Here is a 6,167-nt window from a genome sequence, read left to right on the forward strand (position 1 = left end):
TGGGGCAAAAGCAGCAGGCTGGTATGTCAGCAGCAGAATGGATCCTGTCTCCCTTGTTTCTCCAATGAGCTATATAGCCCTGGAAGCCTATACAACCTCTGCTTCCAAACCTGTAACATAGAAACATACCACCACCTTCCTATTCATCTCGTAGAACTGTGGTGAGAATCAAATGGATATGAAACCCAGACGTGAAATCCCCTCTGAAAAAGTAAAAACATTTACAAAAGCAAGGCATTTGTTTTTATTACCCAGCAGGGACAAACATTGGAGTTGTTTGGGAATTTTTAACATTGGGGTTGATGAAGAGTTAGAGACGTAGATTGTTATAAATTGACTCACTCAATTTTCAAAAGTTAAAAGTAACCTTTAATCGCTGACAATTCATCACATCAAGGATTCCTCATATCCCAGGCTCATCACCCTGAATACCAGTTACTGTCCCTTCAGAGACAGTTGAGATAGAGAGAAGAAATTTAAGATTCAGAGAAGATGAAAGAAAGCTTTCAGAATGTAATATCTGCTGGAGACGATCGGGGTGGTATGAGGAAAGGATGACATGATCAAGTCTAAAAAGAATACTCCATAGTTTTAGTCCCTTATTCAGCTGGCCTTTCATTCATTCATTCAGCAAACGTTGAATAGCACCTGCTGTGCAGATAGTTTGTGAGGAATATGGGATACACTTACAAGAAAGGCAGAAAGTCCCCACCTTCATGGTATATACGTCATTAAAAGTATAATGGTAGATTGTACAACACAGGGACTCTAGCCAATATTTTATAATAACTATAAATGGAGTATAACCTTTAAAGATTGTGAATCACGGGAGTTGCCTGGTGGCCTAGTGGTTAGGATTCCGGGCTTTCACTGCCATGGCCTGGGTTCAATCCCTGGTCAGGGAACTGTGATCCTGCAAGCTGTGAGGCATGGCCAAAAAGAAAAAAAAATTGTGAATCACTATGTTGTACACCTGAAACTTATATGACATTGTACATAAGGCCCCTAACCTAGTCTCATGGAATCAAAGATCTCCTGGAAGAAGTGGTGTTTCCTAGAAGAAGGAAGCTGATGGATGACTAGGTAGGATTAAGGAGGGTGAGAGAGTTGTGGTATAAGTGTGCAAAGGCCTAGAGTAGAGGACTAGGTGGAGTGGTGAGAGATGAGGTTGAAGATGGAGGGGCTGGGTCAGCACCATTTTAAGGAAAGTGTACTTTAAGAGTAGGGTATGGGCTTCCCCGGTGGCGCAGTGGTTGGGAGTCCGCCTGCCGCTGCAGGGGACACGGGTTCATGCCCCAGTCGGGGAAGATCCCACATGCCGCGGAGCGGCTGGGCCCGTGAGCCATGGCCGCTGAGCCTGCGGACCCGGAGCCTGTGCTCTGCAACGGGAGAGGCCACAACGGTGAGAGGCCCGCGTTCTGCAAAAAAAAAAGAGTAGGGTATGTTTTAGCCATCATTGCTATGTAACATCTATTGCTATGTAACAAGCCACGCCAAAACTTCGTGGCTTAAAAAACAGCAACCCTTTATCTACTCATGATCCTGCGATTTGGGCTCTTCTTTGCTCCCCGGGGAGCTGGCTGGGGTGATCTGAGTGGAATGGGAGAACCGAGATGGCTGGGGTTAGAATGTTCATATGGCCCCACTCATTCCTCTGGCTGCAACCTTCGGGGGCCGGCTGGTCCTCTGTTTCTCCAGCTGGTCTGTTATCATCTGGTTATCTGGCCCAAGTTTCTTTCCATGGCAGCTGACTCCCAAGCGAGGAAAAACAGAAGCTAAGCTCTTAACCCCTGGGTTTAGAAGTACCAGAATGTCATTTTCATCACTAACAACATTCTGTTGGTAGAAGCAAGTCAGAAGGCCCAGACTCAAGAGGAGGAGAAATAGATTCCACTTTTCATGGGAAGAGCGTGCATATGGGGATGGGAGGAAGTGTTGGCGGCCTCATTCGCAGGTGATCCGCCACAGGACAGAATCAGATTTGGGTTGAGGGAAGACCAGTCTCTCTTCACTGCAGAGAATGGATTGTAGCTGGGCAGCGTGTGGGCAGGAAGGCCAGTTTGGAGGGAATTACGGTGGAACAGGCAAGAGTTGAAGGTCTAGGCTAATGGTAAGGACGGAGAGAAGTGAATGGGTTTGCAGGATGCTTTTACAAGAGGAAGAGTCAGGTGACGCCAGGGCTCCTCCTTGATTTCAGGGCAGCTGCCCCTTGTTCCACGAAACCCCAACTTAAGAAAGTTATTCTTATTCCTAAATGAACTTTACCTTTCAATAGTGCTTCAGTCCGGCTAAGGAGGTCACACAGGGAGGGTTAGCTTGACTCCATGAAATCAAGGCAGATGAACTGTGCTTAAAGAGGTCAGGCAGGGACGCTCGGCGTACGTGCAAGCATCAGAGAGGCAGCGTGGCTGGTGGCTTGAAGGGGTCTATGGGGGGCTTCCCTGGTGGCACAGTGGTTAGGAACCCGCCTGCCAATGCAGGGCACATGGGTTCGAGCCCTGGTCCAGGAAGATCCCACATGCCACGGAGCAACTAAGCCTGTGCACCACAACTACTGAGCCCATGTGTCACAACTACTGAGCCCGTGTGCCACAACTACTGAACCCACATGCCACAACTACTGAGCCCGTGTGCCACAACTACTGAAGCCCACACACCTAGAGCCCGGGCTCCGCAACAAGGGAAACCACCAGAATGAGAAGCCCGCGCACCGCAACAAAGAGCAGTCCCCTCTCACCACAACTTGAGACAGCCCGCGCGCAGCAACGAAGACCCAACACAGCTAAAAATGAATAAATTAAATAAATAAATTTTTAGAAAGAAAAAGAAAGAGTCTATGGGAGGCAGAGCGGTCAGCTGGCCTCACCTCAACCCACTGCTTCTCTGTCTCCGGTGGAGAGGAGCCAGGGTCAGGCTTTTCTTTCTCTCCTTGATCCCACACTGTGAGGCTTTCCGCACTTGAGCGAGCGGGAGAGTCAGGCTGACCTATGTTCTCTCTCACCGGTAGCCCTAGCCACCAGCCCGAGCAGGACATGAAAATATCTGAGGTCGGTGAGTGTCAGTGAGGCTGCAGAAACTCTAGTTCCTGTCCCCAGAGAGCAAGAGTCTGTTTAGAAAGCTTTTGCTCTAGGAAACTGAGCCAGGGAGGCCCGGGATGTCAGACCTATGATCTCCTCCGACAGGTCCGTTGGGAAGCCCTGATTTGTGGAGCAAGGACTGCTGAGAAAAACAGAAGAAGTCCAGCCAGCCAGGTGAGGTTCCCAAGCTTCCCCTTCCCCTGTGACACGGATGACAAGACAGAAACATCGGGCAGAACAGCCTCCCTCAGCGCACTTCCTCACCTTGGCACCTGGCACTGAAAATCTGGAACAACTCGGTTGTTTATTGATCCCTTAGGCTCTTGGGTCATTTTAGGTTGTATAAATAGATGCACCTCGATCTTGTGCAAGATACAAAACTGGGCTCTTTTTTTTTTTCCTCTAAGCACTGAAACTAAATTTTAAGGGAAGAAGAAACAGCTATAGAAACCAAACAAAGCAGCTCAAGAGAACAAACAACGCGTCCAAAACTGAAATCATCGTCTTTCCCCCACCCCCAGTTTCCCCTCCGAACTTCCTTATTTCTCTCAACAGTAACAGCATTCTCTGAGCTGCCCAAGCTCAAAAAACGATATATTTTAAATGTTGACCCTTTTCTGTCCCTCGACCCACATAACCACTGGCACCAAGTCTTGCTGGTCCTTCGACTCAAAGGCTCTGTGACGTTCCCACAATCCTCCTCTCCCCCAGGGTCCGGCCTTTCACCCTTCACCCTTCTAAATGCCTTGCTGGCATGTCCCCTCCTTTCAGACTCCCATTAGAGTATCCTCTTCAAACTGCTACCCTGGCCACGTCCCACCCGTCATCCCATCATGATCTCACGTCTGCCCGTCTCTCCAAGACTCACCTCTGGTCATTTGCTCACGTCCACCTTTGCCAAATCCAGCCAATCTGCTTGTCATCCCTTCACTGCCCCCTGCTCCCTCTTGCTTTGGTGCCTCTGCGCCTGCTGTTCCTCTGTCCACTTCTGCACTTTGCTAAAGCCACTCAGTCCTTCTAGTGTCCCTTGCTCCGGGAAGCCTTCCCTGATAGCCCAGGCTGGAAATCCCCAACTTTTCTACCGTGGTGTTGATGGCACTGTGTTAGGATATTCTGCCTCTGTCACTAGACTGTGAGCTCCTTCAGGGAAGAGCTGCTCTCTTCCATCTCGGGACCCAGAGGAAGAGCCCATAAGTGGAGCTGAACGACTGAGCCCCTTCTGACTGTTCTTTCCTTCTCTCCTTCCCCACCTCCAATTCCTTCTGCACAAGACTCACAATCTACCCCTATCCGCCCTGCCCGCAGAACAAAATAAAACAAAACAAAGCATACACTTAAGGGAAAAATTCTTAGCGAAGCTGCCATTCATGGCTCTCCGGGAACTACCTACTCCAACCCTTTCCACTCTAACCCTCTCCCCACTTCACAGGCACCCGCATAGCAGGGCTATCACCCTAAGGCTCCTTGACTCTGTCCATATCTTGCTCCAGGCCACCCAGTCCCCTTGTTCCAGCCCTCTTCTCCCTTTCCCCATTGTTCCGGGCCAGGCTAACCCTCTCCAAGGGTTTTGAAATCGTGCTCAAGCTCCACCCCCTCTCCACCCACTGGATGGCTCTCTATCCCTCTTTCCTGAATCCTGTGGTCTTTATTAATCTAATCTAAATCTTTATTTGTACTTACCGGTATGCAACCTCATGCTGTTCTTTCTTGAGGGTATATTTTTGTTCCAACTAGATTCTAGGGCAAGGGTCATTTCTTACAGGACTTTTTACTCCTGTCAATATCAATTATCAGGCACATTACAGGCCCTTAATATATATTTAACAAATCATAGGAAGATATAAAATCATGGAAATATACAATCCAGCAAGAACAATATTAAACTTTTATCTTTAGCATGAAGTCAAGAGTTGGGCAGGAAGTGGAAAAGAGGGACCTGCCTTCAGGGAGTTTACATCTTAATGAAGGGAGCGAAGACAATCACAGATTAATGCCTATTAACACAAGTGATTGAAAAAAAAACTACAGTTGTAAAGAGAGTTATTTATATAGAGATTTACTAGGTAATTTCGGAAACTGAAATCAAGAGAGGAGCTGTCTGGCCAAACTCAGTTCAGATCCTTTTCCAGTTTCCACATCACTCTCCCAAACTTCTGGGCACTAAAACATCTACACAAGAAGTTCTCAAACTGAACTTCCCTAGTAGCACAGTAGTTATGAATCCGCCTGCCAGTGCAGGGGACACGGGTTCGAGCCTTGTCCGGGAAGATCCCACGTGCTGCGGAGCAACTAAGCCCGTGCACCACAACTACTGAGCCCACGTGCCACAACTACTGAAGCCCGTGTGCCTAGAGCCTGTGCTCCGCAACCAGAGAAGCCACCGCAGTGAGAAGCCCGCACACCGCAACGAAGAGTAGCCCCCGCTCGCCGCAACTAGAGAAAGCCTGCGCACAGCAACAAAGACCCAACGCAGCCAAAAATTAATTAATTAATTATTTTAAAAAAGAATTTCTCAAAACTACATGAGTATCACACCCCCAAAGGGCTTGTTAAAACACACATCGCTGTGCCCTGCCCCTAAAATTCTCATTCACTGGGGCTGGGGTAGAGAGCCCAAGAATTTGCAGTTCTTCCAAGTCCCAAGTGATTCTCATAGGGCTAGTCTGGGGCAGCACACACACGTGGAGAATCACTAGACCAGACCATTTTGGAACCTAATCACAGATTATTAAGTTTTCGGTTGATACTTTTTTTTACTTGTGTGCCTATCTTTTCTTTCAGATAGACTGCAATCTCCCACAGGACAGGGACTATTTTATCATTGTTTTTCTAACCTCCTCAAATCCTAGCACAGTTAGACACAGCGTGTAATTTAATACATCTGTGAAAGCTGGAGAAGAAAGGAAATTGGATCCTTCGTGACCAAAATAAAGGCAAAAGAAAATATTTTCATTCTTTCAAGTCTTGGTCCAATTAAAGGAAATAAGTAGTACCAGTATTCATACTAGTGCCTTCCAAGTCAGCCCATTCTCCTCAATAGCACTGAATCCTTCTCGAATTAAAAGGATCATCAATGAGATCTGTATATCA

Source organism: Grampus griseus (genome assembly GCF_964374135.1).
Source record: "Grampus griseus genome assembly, chromosome: 10".
In the NCBI taxonomy this organism is placed as follows: Eukaryota; Metazoa; Chordata; class Mammalia; order Artiodactyla; family Delphinidae; genus Grampus; species Grampus griseus.